The sequence below is a fragment of the Tachysurus vachellii genome, chromosome 26 (assembly GCF_030014155.1).
Source record: "Tachysurus vachellii isolate PV-2020 chromosome 26, HZAU_Pvac_v1, whole genome shotgun sequence".
Taxonomy (NCBI): domain Eukaryota; kingdom Metazoa; phylum Chordata; class Actinopteri; order Siluriformes; family Bagridae; genus Tachysurus; species Tachysurus vachellii.
This window is the reverse complement of record NC_083485.1, coordinates 5,685,660-5,703,039: the sequence shown is the minus strand read 5'-3', so window position 1 is coordinate 5,703,039 and position 17,380 is coordinate 5,685,660. Positions and strand designations below refer to the sequence as shown.

At 36.0% G+C, this 17,380-nt stretch overlaps 1 protein-coding gene across 1 annotated transcript in view; it reads right to left on the bottom strand.

Annotated features, from left to right (window-relative positions):
• The window catches only part of dab2ipb (DAB2 interacting protein b), a 112,570-nt gene that overhangs the window by 94,446 nt on the left and 744 nt on the right, over nucleotides 1–17,380 (bottom strand). The gene's annotated exons all lie outside the window — the stretch shown is intronic.

Sequence of the window (17,380 nt, the reverse complement as noted above, 5' to 3'; positions counted from 1 at the left end):
ATCTGCTATTGCAGTTTACTACATCATTCCAGATGTTATTAATGATTAATTCATTACTCCAGCTGCTGTTACATTTATAAAGTTATTCCAGCTGCTTTTACTAGTTATTTTTGCAGTGGTTATTATTGGCTACTACAATATTCCACCTGTTATTACTGATTATTGTGCTATTCCAGTGGTTATTATTAGTTATTATGCTATTCCACCTGTTATTACGTATTATTAAGTGATTATAGCTGTTATTATTAGTTAAGTTATTCCAGTTGTTATAACTGCTTACTACATAATTCCAGCTCTTATTACTAATTATTAAATTATTCCAGCTGTTATTATCGGTTACAGCATTATTCCAGCTGCTATTACCAATTATTAAGTTATTCCAGCTGTTATTACTGGTTACATCATTATTCTAGCTGTTATTACTAATTATTAAGTTATTCCAGCTGTTATTACTGGTTACATCATTATTCTAGCTGTTATTACTAATTATTAAGTTATTCCAGCTGTTATTATACCATTACAGCATTATTTCAGCTGTTATTACTAGTTACAGCATTATTCCAGCTGTTATTACTATTAAGCTATTCCTGATGTTATTACTAATTATTAAGTTATTTCAGCTGTTATTACTGGTTACATCATTTTTCTAGATGTTATTACTAATTATTAAGTTATTCCAAATGTTATTACTCATTTTTAAGTTATTCCAACTGTTATTACTGGTTACATTATTTTTCTAGATGTTATTACTAATTATTAAGTTATTCCAAATGTTATTACCGGTTATTACGTCATTGCTTGAGATGGTTTGAGCTGAGCGTTTGGTGATTTATGTATATATTGCGCACCATGTTATAACTGTTTATAACACTTTATAAGCGTCTTGTACTCAGCTACATTAGCTTTAGCTTTGTAGGACCAGTACTACTAAATGAGTTACAGATAGTACACCAAACATGTCTGACTACGTTCCTTGAGGAAAACGTCATTTTTGGCCGAGTTATTAATGTAAGAGCTAAGCTCAAGGACACAACACAACAGCGGCTCTCGAGCAGCCTTCAGATTTTAAATCACAACATTCAGAATCACTTTGTTTCTTTTTTTATATATTTCTCACTTTCTCTATCCATCACTAGTGATTAGTATTCAATGGCGTTTCACACAAAGGGAGATATTGAGTGGTAAAGGAACAGTGAAAGAGGAACGCGCTTTGCCTTAGCCTCAGGTCAGTACACAAACACACACACACACACGCACACACACACACACACACACACACACACACACACACACACACACATTACGTCTATTTAACCAAGTTCAACTTTTTCAAATACAGGACTCAGGACTTTGTATCTGTGATCTCTCTCTCACACTTACTCTTCCACATACTCAGTATCATGATGCAACATCAACACCACACAGTCATACGCACTAATATGCACTTTTATATACTCAAATGCGAGTCATATACTGTAGTATACATAGCAGTAACACAGTACTTATAGTTAAAACGTAAAAAACACAGCAAACTTTGACTTGGATATACGTTATATAGCCAGTGTAAAAGATTTGGATTCATTTATTTGGTTTAATTCAGTGTAAGTCATACCATTATTATCATTATAGTGGTGTGGTACTACAGTGGTGTGAAAAAGTGTTTGCCCTCTTCCTGATTTTTTATTTTTTTTTGCACCTTTGTCACACTTTTACACACTTTTATTACATCACATCACATCACATCACATCACACCATATTACATCATATTACGTCACATCACATCATACCATATTACATCATATTACATTACATTACATCACATCACACCATATTACATCATATTACATTACATTACATCACATCACATCACACCATATTACATCATATTACATTACATTACATTACATCACATCGCACCATATTACATTATATTACATTGTGATGTAATATAATGTAATTCATCACATCGCACCATATTACATCATATTACATCATATTACATTGTGATGTAATATGATGTAATATGATGTAATATGGTGCGATGTGATGTGATGTAATGTAAAATGATGTGACGTAATATGATGTAATATGGTGTGATGTGATGTAATATATGATGTGATATGATGTGACGTGACATGACATGACGTGATGCAATATGATGTGATGTAATATGGTGTGATGTGATGATGTAATATGATGTGATGTAATATGATGTAATATGATGTAATATCATGTGATATGGTCAGGGTTGAGGGTAAAATACTTAAGCAATAACCTGTTCCTCTCTTTAAAACCAGGAGCCTGAATGTGTTCGAATGACTGAGTCAACACCTGTAATGCAATGTGACTTAGAATCTATGAATCACAAGACCTGAAAAATTGCTGCTCAACAACAGACTCTAGCCAATCTGAGCTCTAGAGCTTGAACAGAGAAAAACTGACAAAAATATATCTATCTATCAGGATCCAGATGTTATAATTAAGCTAACTAAAATAATGTACCAGAAGACTTGCATCTGCTTCCTTCTTTTATCTTTTTGAATCTTTGTGTCACAAATAAAAAATAATATTTTATACCTTAAAAGATAGTTTTCAATCATAGTTCCTTATTGTGACATACATCCACCTTTTTATGTATATTCACATTTTCTAAATCAAGTGGTTAAAGTAAAAATAAATAAATAAATAAATAAATAAATAAATATGTCCATGTGGTAAAAGTACAAAAGGTGTAAATGTAGAACTCAGGAGGGGTAAATATTTATGTCAAGCACTAACTTGTTCATTGTGGGTTTTTTTATGAAATTCACTCCACATTTTCTTTATAAGGTTTGTTGAAAGTCCACACTCATTTCTCGTAGCCTTTATACACTACGATGAGTTTAGTATTGATCGAGTTTAACACGCCTATATCGCTCCATCCTCCGTCTCTATGGTGATTAGCCTTTGTGGAGCCACTCACTGGCGCGTGTGCTGAAAGTTGTCGAAAATGGTCGTCATGACAATAGTAGTCATAGTAACGTGCACTGCGGCAGGATGACATGTAATTCTAACTTTGCGTGACCTTCCGAAAAAATTATAGAGTAGCGGACACGAGGGAAGAAAGCGGCATGTGGAGTGAGAGAGTTTTTCAGTTTGGGATCGTTGACGCTTGCGTGTGTGTACGTAACGCCATCTTTTGGCAAGACGCAGAACTGCAGTGTTTAAGAGGATCAAACCACACACAAGGTCTCTCTCTCTCTCTCTCTCTCTCTCTTTCTCTCTTTCTCTCTCACTCTCTCTCTCTAATTACAGAGCAGAGAGAAAAATAAACAAGAAATACTCATCCCCAAAAAACGTGAGTGCTGCTCTCTGTGTACTTGATGGTTAACTCGGCATCTGAAGCGCGTACATGTATGTGTGTGTTTGTGTGTGTGTAACAGGTGCCTCTTCATCGTTACTTATGATACATTCATTCTGAATAATTCATCACCTTACACGTTCCTCTTACTCCTCTTCTTTTGTCCTTTATAGAACTCTAATTCTATAAATCCATCCTGTCTTTTTTCTTTCTTTCTCTTTATTTTTAGACCTCTGCAGTTTAAGGAAGGGTCAATTGATTCGTCTTCATCATTTTCGTGAAGATCCTAGAAACCTGACCTCGTGTCCCGCTGCGAGATCCGCTGAGAGCTACGAAGGTTAGAGTCGGCTGATTAAATATACGTGTTTTCTTAAAAGTTCACCTTCACATTCGACTTAGAGCTGAGTTTCTGCTGGACAAATCAGCAGCCGTGGACATTGTAGAAGAACAAACGTAACCATAAATGGTTTATAAAAGCACAAATGTCTGTAAATCAGCTTCAGATTAGTAAAACTTCACTTCACGTCCAGCCAAATCCCACCTCTTGTCCCCTTGTGGACGCATAATCTCAAGAACACTCGCTTCAATGCTTCGAGACGGACTTATGATGACTGTATATCGGAACAGTAGCGATTAATCCTCAGCTCTTATAGGGTTAAGCATGCAAGTAAATCTAGACTGTATGAAAAGGATTATCACTCAATTTTAATTTTAAATGTGCGTCATGGTTCTAAACCTGTCGTGACAAGTTAGAGCAAAGACAAGGACGAACCAGGATGAGTTGTTGCTCTTGGTTCAGTATAAGGATCAAGGAGCAAAGAGCGAACTGAAACCTTCTCACTTCAAGAGAATGCTTTATGCCACTCCTCAGTTTAGATCATACTGATGTTCAGGTTTATACGCTGCTGCTGAATTCTCAAATATGAATGGTCAGAACTGCAGTTTGTATTAGCATGCTACATCGTTTTCATTTACATTTACATTACGACCTTATACAGAGCGACGTACAAAAGTGGTTTGACGTCTCTATCAATGAATACATCAACACTGGGTCACTAGGTTACAGACTTAGGATACCATCAGCCTAAAAACTCTGTTTATAAGAATGATAGCATTGAGCTAGTTTAAGTGTTTTGGCTGACAGTGATTCAGTGATCTACAGGAAGTTCCTTCCCCCAACTCGGTGCCAGAACAGAAAAGAGTCTTGATGTATCAAGACCTTCCTCTTATCCTGAGAGACGGTGGGACCGGTCGAGCAGTGCTAGTTCTCATTTCTATAGTAAAGACATACACATGGACTATTACATGGTGTTGAATTGAATGTGGTGAGCTTTCTTTCATTTATTTTACAAAGTAATTTTAGAACTTGCTAGAAATTTGTCGTGAGTCAAATTCAGGCAAGAGACATTATAGTTATGGGGGATGTGGAAGATTAGTGGTTAAGGTGATGGGCGATGAATCAGAAGGTTGTGAGTTTGAATCCCAGGTCCACCAAGCTACCACTGCTGGGCCCCTGAGTAAGGCCCTTAACGCTCAGTTGTATAAAATGAGATAAAATGCAAAATGCATGACTCTTTAGAAGAGAGTTTCTAAAGTATACGTGCTTTCTCGTTGTTACCGAGCCTTTAATCACTCTTCCCTTGCCGAGTTCAGGTTATTTACCGATCACCTGACTATTATTTTGACCTTGACTTTGTGTCTTTGCCATAATGTTTATTAAAGTGGGAAACTTGCATATGCATCCATCTCAGCCTCTGTGTCCTGATGTTCATTCAATTCAATATATTCTGTATAGCAATGCACAATGCTGTCACAAAGCAGAAAATGATGACGTTTTAATTTATATTTATCCCTAATGGGCAAGCAAGAGGTGACGGTGGTGGATGTTTAAAAGCACCAAAGCCACCTCCATGGTCTAAATGTTGTTCTTTCTCTATATTAATCTTGATCACTAACTCTGCTCTACGTTAGCATAGTTCAGCAATACAAATTAATGCAAATTAAACAAGCTAGCTAAACAAAACTAGCATTGTATCTCAAATGTAGTACTGTTCTAGACGTTATTAAATACATGCATGATTTTTGCATGACGTTCTAAGTTAATACTTTTGACTATACGGTTAGAGTTTTTAAACTGAGATGCAGCTCATGACAACTATCAAGACGATAGCGGAAAAGTTTTATGAGACACAAAGATGTTACTAAACATTTTTCAGCACATCCAGTTGGAAGCTGATGGATGGGGATGTTTTGGCTATAAACTAGACCCCTCTGGTTCGAGTTTCACAGCACCGCAGCATGGATAACATTCCCAGAACAACACAACATGTAACCCACAATAAACCAGGAAGTTTATTATATATCTGAAAATTCACAAGGTTAAAGGTCACAGAAAATTCATAATGTCCAGCTGTGGTGACACCCTGGCCTGTAGGTCAGTAATGGTGCTTATTAGAGTCGTCATTGTTCTCTTTTCCCTCTTTCATGCAAAGATAAAGGTGTGTGTTTGTGTGTGTGTGTGTGTGTGTAAGGATGTGTGTGGGTGTGTGTGCTTGTGTAAGGGTGTGTAGGTGTGTGTGTGGTGTTCTGCAGTGTACAAAAACATGCAAATGTACCTTGTTTCATCTCTCATCTTTTTGTAGTGCATCAAACCTGCAGTACAACATGGAGCCTTCTAACCTCCTAGGAAGCTAATGAATTGTACAGAGTGTGTGTGTGTGTGTGTGTGTGTGTGTGTGTGTGTGTGTGTGTGTGTGTGTGTGTGTGTGTGTGAGTTCATGCAGGGGATTTACTTTCATCAAGTAAACATCATTAGAGCCTCTAGTCTCTCATTCTGGCCACTGTGTTAATGCTAGTTGTTAAATAATTTAGACACACACTCCTCCCCCTCTCTCTCTTTCTCTCTTTCTCTCTCTCGCTCTCACCCCTTTCAAATCCATTCCTGCTACAGTACATGCAGACTTAAAACTTCTAATGGGAAATTTAGTGGCCTTCCCGATATGAAAGCTGAGAATCCATTCACTTTTTCTTTCTTTCTTCCAGTAAGAAGCTTTCAGGATTCTGAAGCTTGTGGCCAGAAAAGTGATAAAAAAAAAAAACACATCAGAGTGATTCCAAGAACAAATTTTTACCTTGAATTGTAATGATCTGAGGCATCCGTTATCAGGCTTTAAAGAATGTATTTCAGCGTCCCAACAACATTTCCTCACCCCTGTAACCTGAACACATTCACAGCTATGAAATATTTATATTATTCCTATTTGTATTATTTTTTTTAAAACTTTTTTCTTTTTCTTTTTTAATGATCTGATGAAACTTTTACATCACCACCGTTACACAAATGGGCTGAAAGTAATTTATGAATAAATCTAAAATCTATTTTATGTTAACCATGCAAATGCAGATGATGTTATAATCGCATTAGCATGGTTGCTAATTAACCACATTTAGTGTATTCCTAAACTAATACTATATTATACTGTACTACTGAACTTATATAACTTAGTTATAAAGTTTATCATATCCCCCAGTTATTTACAAGTTAAAGAATTTTTTTTATCTTGTAAAAAATAAAAAGTATGTAATAAAAATTTCAACAATTAAAAAGTTTTAAAAAGTACTTAAATTAAAAATCAAATACAGGAAAGGCTAGAAAAATAAATAACGAGCAATATATATATGTATATATATAGTAAAACAAAGAAACAAATTTATTTAAAAGAAATCTAGTATCTAGTAGAAAACTTTAATTTACTAATAATTAGACACAACACAGCCTTACTGCAAGATGTTCAAAATGAAGCTGAAATATTTTCAAGCTGACAAAAGTATTTGAATTTCAGAGATTTGAATTATGTGGGGGGCATGGTGGCTTAGTGGTTAGCACGTTCGATTCCCGCCTCTGCCTTGTGTGTGTGGAGTTTGCATGTTCTCCCCGTGCCTCGGGGATTTCCTCCGGGTTCTCCGGTTTCCTCCCCCGGTCCAAAGACATGCATGGTAGGTTGATTGGCATCTCTGGAAAAATTGTCCGTAGTGTGTGATTGCGTGAGTGAATGTGAGTGTGTGTGCCCTGCGATGGGTTGGCACTCCGTCCAGGGTGTATCCTGCCTTAATGCCCGATGATGCCTGAGATAAGCACAGGCTCCCCGTGACCCGAGGTAGTTCGGATAAGCAGTAGAAAATGAATGAATGAATGAATGAATGAATTATGTGGCACATTAATTAACTCACATTGTATAAATGGGCATTTTGGCTGGTTGACTTTCTCTGTTTTGAACTTGCTAGTAGGAACATTTGCCTTTTTCTAGTGAACAGGTAGTAAATTTTTGTGTTTGGAAATCCTGGACATTTTGTAAAATCGTAATCCTGTGAAGTTCAAATTTAAAAATCTCCGTTTATTCAAGTAACCACAGTAAAATATAAAAAGAAAGTGACGCATGGAATTTAAATATCCAAAATTCATATTCAAATCCATCTGTTGGCTTTTGAGCTTCATATATAGCAGGCTGTAAGTCGTGTAACTTGTATAACTCTGGCAGTCTGAAGGGAAAATATATATTTTATTTTTTCAGGATGCAGCCTAGCGAGCCTTCGGCTGAGTCATTGGTTTATTCATAAATGAATCTGTTTGTCATTGTGAGCGCTGAATATTCAATTTGATTTAATTCAATTTATTTGTATAGCGCTTTTAAATACTGATATTGTCTCAGACCAGCTTTACAGAAGTATAGAAACAGAATAAAAATTGGAAAGTTTAAAATGAAGTTACTATTTATCTTTAACATCTATCACTATTGAGCAAGACTGAGGTGATGGTGATGAGGAAAATCTCCCTGAGATGATATGAGGAAGAAACCTCGAGAGGAACCAGATTCAGAAGTGAACCTCGTCCTTATTTGGGTGACACTGGACAGTAAATAATGTAAATTACAACAGTAATTTTCTACAACAGTTTGTAGTCGACTGCAAATAAACTCTTAACGTCAATTGAACAAAATGAAGTTTGCTTATAAATGACAGCTTACAATGGGATTAAATTTTAATTCTTTAAATCTGAAACTTTAAAACGTTTTGATTAAAGACGATTAAACAAAAGTTCACATGCTTTAAGTTTTAATTTTTAAAAATGTAGAAACTTGAGTTCAATATCCAAAACTCCCAAAGTTAAAGGTCTTGACAGTTGGATTTAATCTTTTTTACAAGACTGACCTGGCCAAGAAAGCAGGAAAAGACACAACAAATTTTCCAGACACAACAATAATAAAAAGAAGAAGAAAAGAAAACATACTTCTATACAATCAACTATCGCTGAAACAACGTCAAACAAGGCTCTATTCACCAGTGCCTTAAATTTAACCAGTGAAAAAGCAAAAGAAGTTTGAACACAAAAGTTGTTTTAAAAGTTTTTAAAGTTAAAACCTATTTTTTCCCACTGGCTGGAACCTAACATGTGGAACAACAAGTTGAATAATGTCCCTTGAACAACAATTGTTCATTTTTGTACAGAATGTACTAGAAATTTGTAAGTAACAACCCTTATATTGATTTAGAAATAAAACATTAGCCGCTGAAAGCCCAGTAGTGGCAGTTCAACAAAAATGTAAGTCACGGTTGAAAATTTGTGCTGCCTGTAAATCAGGAGAGAGGCTTATTCGATCAATACAACATTGATTATTCATGAGCAGACTGGAAAAGGATTAGAAGAATACAGTAGGTTAGGATGAATCAGAATGGGAAAAGAACTCCTGTGCCTTTTAAGGCCACCCTGAAAACATCCATGCTGTAATGAAATCCAGCGTCTATCCTGAGGAAAAAAGTGCTGAATCTGTCACTGAATCAAAAAGGAATGAGTAGCACCAACTTCCTCTTCCTGATCAGACAGTCAAGTGCATTAATTGCTAAGAGGTTAGGAGTCATCGGATAACAAACAAAAATGGAATATTCGTAACTTTGTGTTGAGTCAAAAGAGGAAACCCTGTTTTCTTTGACTCAATGTTGTGTTAGTCAGCTGTATGGTCTGGTATTTATCAGCAATCAGGTCTGTGTTGAACACAGAGTTTGCGATGACCCATTAGTTCCTCAGGAGCTCTCGGTTGCACTATTATAAAGTGCATGGATGAGGATGGGTTCCCTTCTGAATCTGGTTCCTCTCAAGGTTTCTTCCTCATATCATCTCAGGGAGTTTTCCTCACCACCGTCGCCTCCAGCTTGCTCATTATGGATAGGGATAGATATATAGTATTTTAAATTTTAAATTAACAGTTTTACATTAACTTAAACTTTAATTGTATACATTAATTTATTTAGTTTTATTATTATATATTTATTTCTTTTTTATCCTCTCTCTTCTGTTTCCATACATCTGAAAAGCTGCATTGAGACGATGGGAATTGTTAAAAGCGCTATACAAATAAAGTGAATTTGAATTTCTTTTATAGCAAAACGTTTATAACTCCTTTTACATATAAACCTATGACAATGAGTTGATGAACAAAAAAAATGTAGTAGGAGTTTCATTCCTTAAATGTTAGACTAAGTGCTGGGTTGTGTGTTCATAGAGCTTTTAGTGTTGCTTCAATAAGGTAGAAACCCACAAACACACACACACCACACAAACACACACACACCACACAAACACAGCATAAATGCAGGCTGAGAAGTTAGCCTAAACAAGCTGTAACCCTTCATATCTTTCTTACTGCGTCTCACATGTTCTTCCTTTTCTCTCGCTCTTTCTCCTCAGCTCTAATTTTTACAGGTTTTCTGTGTCCTCTTTCTGACACCAGTTTGCCTACATTCCTGTTTGTACTTTTTACTTCATTCACTTTACAAAAGCATGTGGCAATAAATTTCTCCTCCAAATTCCAAACCTTCCATCATTCCAGAAAGCGTTCTGAAACCCACCATCTTCACCAGCTCGATAAGCTACTCTTACAGCTAAGTGACTCTGAAAAGCCCATTGTGTCTTGACCTTGAAAGGCAAAAAACCAGCGAATTGAATCTGAATTAGAATCAGAAGCTTGTGGCCAGAAAAGTGAACAAAAATCATTGAAGCTTATTTAAGAGAAAAAAGGAACCAGTAGGATTAATTATTAATATTGTAGGTATGAATGGACGGTTATTAACATTTATAGCACAGTACTGTTGATTTCTCAACTCTGATTGGTCAGATGTAATTTTCGTAATAACAGCAGCTCATAAGTTCTAAAACGTTGGCCTAACTGTCGTAAAAACACCACCCTTTTGTTGTTTTTTGTTGTTTTGCTATAGATCTTAGCCCCCATTGTGCTTTATTCCGCCAAAATTTTGAGATTTTTAGAATGAAAAGAAAATCCTGCAAACTCAACGATATTTGGAGGATTTTCAAAATGACAACAGATTTTCCGCCGATTTGGGATAAATTTTGTCATGCAATGTTATCACAACCAGCCAAAGACGTGAAAAATGCATACAGCAATCATATTAAGTTATTACATATGTGAGTTCACTGGTAGGAGCTAAAAAGAAGAATCCAGTGTTTGTAATTTCACCGAGTAGTTTTCTGCAAAACATTTTATGTACAGTTTTTGGATATATAGACATTCTTAGCTAACAAAAAGCTAACACCAGTGTGGAATCTAAGCTATATGTTCAAGGCTTGTTTACTCTGCATGCATTTATGTGTGTGTGTGTGTGTGTGTGTGTGTGTGTGTGTGTGTGTGTGTGTGTGTGTGTGTGTGTGTGTGTGTGTGTGTAACACCAATTCCATTTCATGTCTTTGGTTCCAGATCAGAGCGCTAAAGCAGTGTATACATACGATATACAGTGAGTTATACTTAGGGTTAGAGTTAACTTTTACTAAGTTATAAAACAATTTTAAGGTTTAAAAAACTTTAATTGTATTGTTCCTTTTATTAAAAAAATGTCTAAGTAGATTTTTATAAGCATCCATCATCATTCAAGAATCACAAACTCATTGTTTCCCTGAGATTATATTCTGTCTGCTTCATTATTTTTTTGTCACAGTTGTATTAGATGTTTGTGGGAAGATTATTATGTTGGTTTGTTTTATAAGATGTGCATTGTTTGCTGCTTAAGAAGATCTGATTGTTGTTTATATGTTGTATTAGATGTTTGTGTGTGAGGCTTATTTATTTATGTACGATTATTTGTTTATTTGCTGTATTAGATGTTTGTTTAGCTATTATTATTTGCTGTTTCTTGTATATCTGTGTGTTATGATTAGTTGTTTGGCATATAACGTGTTTGAGTGTGATGATATTTGCTGTATTAGATGTTTACATGTCATGATTGTATGTTTATTTATTTAGATGTTGTGTGATGATTATTTATTTATTTATTTATTTATTTATTTATTTATTTGTTGTTTTAGATGATAATTGTTTATTGGTTACTTTACTCTGCTTAAAGCAACCTTAAATGTGAAAATCTACTACTACCACTAATAAATAAATAAATAAATAAATAAATAAATAAATACAATTATTATTATTGTTGTTGTTGTTGTTTAAATTGACTCATTATTTAAAAAAATTCTAATATACCAAGAAAAATGGTTTTGTTTTTTCAGACTCAGGAGAAATGTTAACTGGATGAAGTTCAACAGCTGAATCTGAGTTTTAACTCTCACTGTCTGGCTGTGAAGTGGAACAGTGAAGTGACTTGGCAGCACAGATGGGAAATCACACTGTTGCCCTAGTCACATTAAGCCTGTGTGTACTGAAAAACACATGTCTGTGGAAAAACACCCCTGGAATCCTGAAAACCCCTGTTTCTAACTCATATAAACACTGATCATAGTTGACTCACACGCATGTGTAGGGAGTCAACTGTGTATGACTCTCTGCCTCTGTTTCCTGTTTTTATGTCCAAGAGCTACATTCAGCAGTCTGTGTGTGTGTGTGTGTGTGTGTGTGTGTGTGTGTGTGTGTGTGTGTGTGGATATGATGATGTGATATGTGATGATGTGATGTGTGGATGTGATATGGATATGATGAAATCTGTGCTGAACTACATTTCCCATCAGCCCCAGCATGACACAAAGCCCCCTGATCACTCACACCTGTTCTAACTCATTTAAGTTCTGTGTTTTGTGTGTTTTGCTGTCAAGCGTTTATCATAGCAGTGTGTTGTTGTGTCTTCTTTGCTACAAATACACTCATTAATATGTCGTTGCCACTTTACTTAATAAACACTGTCTTCATTTGTATTGCCTTCCCTTCCCAAACCTGTGTGTGTGTGTGTGTGTGTGTGTGTGTGTGTGTGTGTGTGTGTGTGTGTGTGTGTGTGTGTGTGTGTATGCATTGTACATGGTGGTGGGAACAGAACACTTCATAACAGTAGGGAAATTTCTTGGCATCACTCTCACACACTCACAGCTATGACAACTGAAAATAATTCTTGCTCTATACTAAAGGATGTGCTTAACTCATTCTCTCTCTCTCTCTCTCTCTCTCTCTCTCTCTCTCTCTCTCACTCTCTCTCTCTCTCTCTCTGTTTTTGGACTAAATTAAGATTCAGGCGACTTCGCGCCCTACTTGGAGCACTAGATCCATTTTTTTCAAGGTGTTTTAAATTCAGTTTTAAAAAAAGAAAAGTCCTCCTATGCCATCATGATCCTAATATAAATATAACCTACATTTAGTATTTTTATTTAGATTTAGATTTATTCATTAAAGCCTTTTGAGTTTAGTTTTTCCTTTTGGAAGACAAAGTGGTTTAAACTGGTTTTGAAAGGCTTTTGCATCTTAAACAGCACAAAACTTATTATTATTATTATTTATAAACTTATTATTATTAAGATCACACGTGTGTTATTTGTAATTGTTTGTGTTTTCCAGATTAAGATAAAATCTGTTTGAGATGGAGAAAGGAGACATTTTTTATTCAGTATGTTGATAGAAGCCTGGTGTTGGTAGCATGATGTTTAAACTAGTAACTGGGAGAATTTAACCAAACAAAACATTCAACTTTGAGCAAACTGTGACTGTCAGGCAAGATTCCTAATTTTAGCTACGTTTATGTTTAGAGTGAAAACCATTGTATAAGAGTGTCAGCAAAATTAATAAAATAGTATCTTGTCAGTATAATATACTGTAGTCCCTTCAGCTCCAAGGCAAATCACAGGTTTATAGAAACACGCTCAGTTCCAGCTAATACATTAGCATTGTTAACCTGCAAACTTACACATATACTTGTATTGAATTAAATAAATATTATTTAGCATTTCTAAAGAGTCAGTGCTTTGTAACCATTCTCTGAGGTAAAGCTGTAGCTTTCGGCTGTCTGACATGGAAAAGTCTTTATGATGAAAGCCGTTCAAGAGAGAGGGGAAATTAGTGGCGAGAGAAAGCTATAATGTTATAAGTTGTTATAACAGTGCAACAAGTGGAATTTATTGCCTTGTGGACATTCCAGAGATTTAAATGTAAATAGAAATGTAGATATATGGTGGTCATTTGTAAATAAGTAAAAATAATCATTTGAAAACTGCCGTAATATCAAAGCATTCATCCATTTTTTTGTATCTTTTATCCTACACCAGGATGCAGGGATCCTGGAGTCTATCACAAGCGACTCTGAGCACAAGGCAGCGGACAATGCGGACAGGGTGCCAACCCACTGCAGGGCACAATCACACACATACTAGTTTAGAGATGCCAATCAGCCTACAGCACATGTCTATGGAGTGGTAGGAGAAACCAGAGAACCGTGAGGAAACTCAAAAGTAAAGAGAGAACATGCAAACTCTGCCCATATACATGGCAGTTGCAGGAATCAAATCCTCAACCCTATAGGTATGAGGCAAACATACTAACAATGAAAGAAGAATAAAACATTTCGTAGTGTGCAGTATTTGGAATATAATCCACTTCCTGCATCATGAAACCCTGTCGCTGGTTATAGTATTTCATTTTAAAACATAAACCAGTCATAAAAAGAACTTGGTGATTACAGTTTGCTCTTTTATTTGCCCGCTCATGAACCGTGTTATGAGGTTACAAACAGAACAAAGTGTGATTAATGTCTACAGTAGGGCCACGAGTGATTCAGACCTCTAACGGTCAGACGTCCACAGTACGCCTGTGTGAGTCTCAGGTGATTAATGGGACTCTTTTTTTTAATCAGCACAGCAAGAGGACAAAATGACCAACAGATCTGTCATAATGAGCAGAAGAACAATCAACATCCTGTGTCAAACACACACACACACACACACACACACACACAGCTACACAGCAGCTAAGCATAATTACATCATTAGACTAAATGGCACTGATATGTGGTAAGAAGCAGAACAATAATACTCTGGTCTGCTTCCAGGAAAAAAAAGAAATTTTTGTATTTACTTTCCTTAATTACTTCCTAGTTTAATTAAATACATATATACAGTAAATGATATTTAACTGCATGCTCCTGTAAGGTTAGCTAGAAGAAAATTCAGTTAGATTCTTAACAATAAAACTGCTTACAGTAGCTACAGTATATGTTTGGTGCGCACGGCTGTTCATGCAACAATTAAATGTACTGTTTATCTGTGCAGTTGATGGGTGGATTGATTAGTCATCCTGTGCCTCAGAGTTCAGTTCTTGGCTCTTATCTTTGACACAGTGATGCTTTTCTGCTCATCACAGCTGTACAGGCTTATGGCTACACAGGTCTGTCATTGCAGAAGACTAAGAGGACACCGGTAGCAGCTTGGTGGACCTGGGACTTGAACTCATAAACTTTCAATCAGTAGTCCAACACCTTAACCATTAAGCTACATAGTATACTTAGAGCCTAGACACCAGCCTTGATCAACAGTTTCTACGTGCATAAGGCCAGGATATCAACAAAGAGAAATGTATACAGTATACAGACCCTCATGCTGCTACCACCTGTTTCTGTCTAGTATTACAGGAACGAAAGGAAGGAAGTAAGATAATTCCCACATGGTCCCATGACAGAAGCAGGCCTACAGTATAGGCCTTGAGGCACATCAATACGCTGATCCCCTTTTAGTCTGAATCTGATTTTAATTCGATCTTGTCTTGTGCAATTATGCACTGCTGCTGACAGTGGTGCTAGAACATGGCTCAATCAACAGACAGACAGACAGACAGACAGACAGACAGATAGATAGATAGATAGATAGATAGATAGATAGATAGATAGATAGATAGATAGATAGATAGATAGATAGATAGATAGATAGATAGATAGATAGATAGACAGGGCTTGTGTGAGCACAAAAGCATCTCAGAACTCAGAAATATTTTGGTTAGGAAAAGGTTTGTAGGTTAAGAATCTTGCTTAAAATTTAAACTCGCTTCAATTTTAATTAGCAGCGAAGAATGTTAATCACTGAACTAGCATGCAATTAAAGATGATCATCTGTGTAAGAACAGGCTGGTTTGGGCACGGAGCTGTTTATTATTAAGAAGTTATTAAGTAAATAATAGTAAGTATTAAGTACTTTTAACTCACAGTTTTCTTACTTCTAAAAAAACAAACTCTTGTCTACTGACACACGCTAGTTCTCAGCCTGCTAGGATTTTATTGCTAGCATTGTTGCCATGTCTGAGTTTTCAATAGAGGTCGTCTATCTCAGATATAGTTAAACCTCTAAGACTAAGTCTCGTACTTCTTCTTTTTGGCTCATAAACTACAGCATGGTATAATAGTAAACTTGAAGAAATGTTCCTTTAAGATAGATTCCTTCAGAGAATCTGAGAAAGTCAAATGAAAACATTACAGTATATTGAATAAATGACTAGACTTTGCAATAAACAGTCAGTAATGATGTACTTTATTGATGAAACTTTTGATGTAACTGTAACTTTCTAACTTGAAGTGTTCTAAATAACTTTTCTACAGTCTTCTACTTTTGATTATATGTTTATTCTATTTCATTTTATTCTATTTGTCTTATGCACGTGTATGTCCTCAGTTGTCGTCATGTGGGATGAGGAAGAACAGGTAAAGAAGCTTGAACCATGAACCTTGAACCTAATTAGAGCCACAATGCAACCGGCATTTTAGCGGTTATACAAACCACGAATATCAAAACATAAACACAAATCTAGATTACTGAGTCTATTTCTATGCAACTTTTATTCCTTTATTATTTTTTTATTATTAATAACAAAAACAAATAAATATAAAATAAATTAATTATTTTTAATATTTTTTTATTATTATTTATTTATTTATTTAAAGTTTTTTTTTGGCTTCTAGAGTAGAATAGAGAGTAGTTTGGTGTCATTGCAGCCACAACGAGACCAACAGAGAGGACTGAGAGCAGCACGAGACTTAATGTTTACAAGAAACTCACAAATCCTCACATGCACAAGAAGAATGAATCAACATATGAGGAAACATATACAAAGCTATCGAGTTATGTACAGACTGAAACTGAGGTCTCTGTACAGACACCTTAAGATGCTTTAGTGTATTAAGTATTAATAATAAGGAGAATTTGAAAGATAAAAACAATTGGTCATATTTGGGTGCTTTTTTAGCAAAATGGCATCATTACAGACTAACACTCACAAACACACACTCACACACACACACAAACACACACACACTCACACACACACACGCTACTGTCCCCAAGTAACATCAATGTCAAGATCAATTCTCACCTCAACTTCAGCTGCTCTACTCACTTCTGCATAATCCTTTCAGCACTCATTCTCAGCAAACCTTGAACTCTAAGATTCTGTCATTCTGGAGCTCAGTGCTTGACCCCCGTGCTCTCCCGGTAATCCCTCGTCTCTCCAAACCCACTTCCTTCCTGCCAGCTGCCGGCTTGCTCGCCATCCCACCCGACGCTATTAATAGAGCAACAATGAACTCCGAGGACTGGATAGAGGAGCTCGCGACTCCAAAGCACCACAGAATGCTAAGATTATAACAGGACAAGGCTGAAGGTTGGAGGAGGAAAGGGGACGGAGAATGATGCAGCACTGTGACAGGGATTTGGGGCAGCACTAAAGCAGGACAAACCGATTTTAAACTTAGACTCTCTCTCTCTCTCTCTCTCTCTCTCTCTC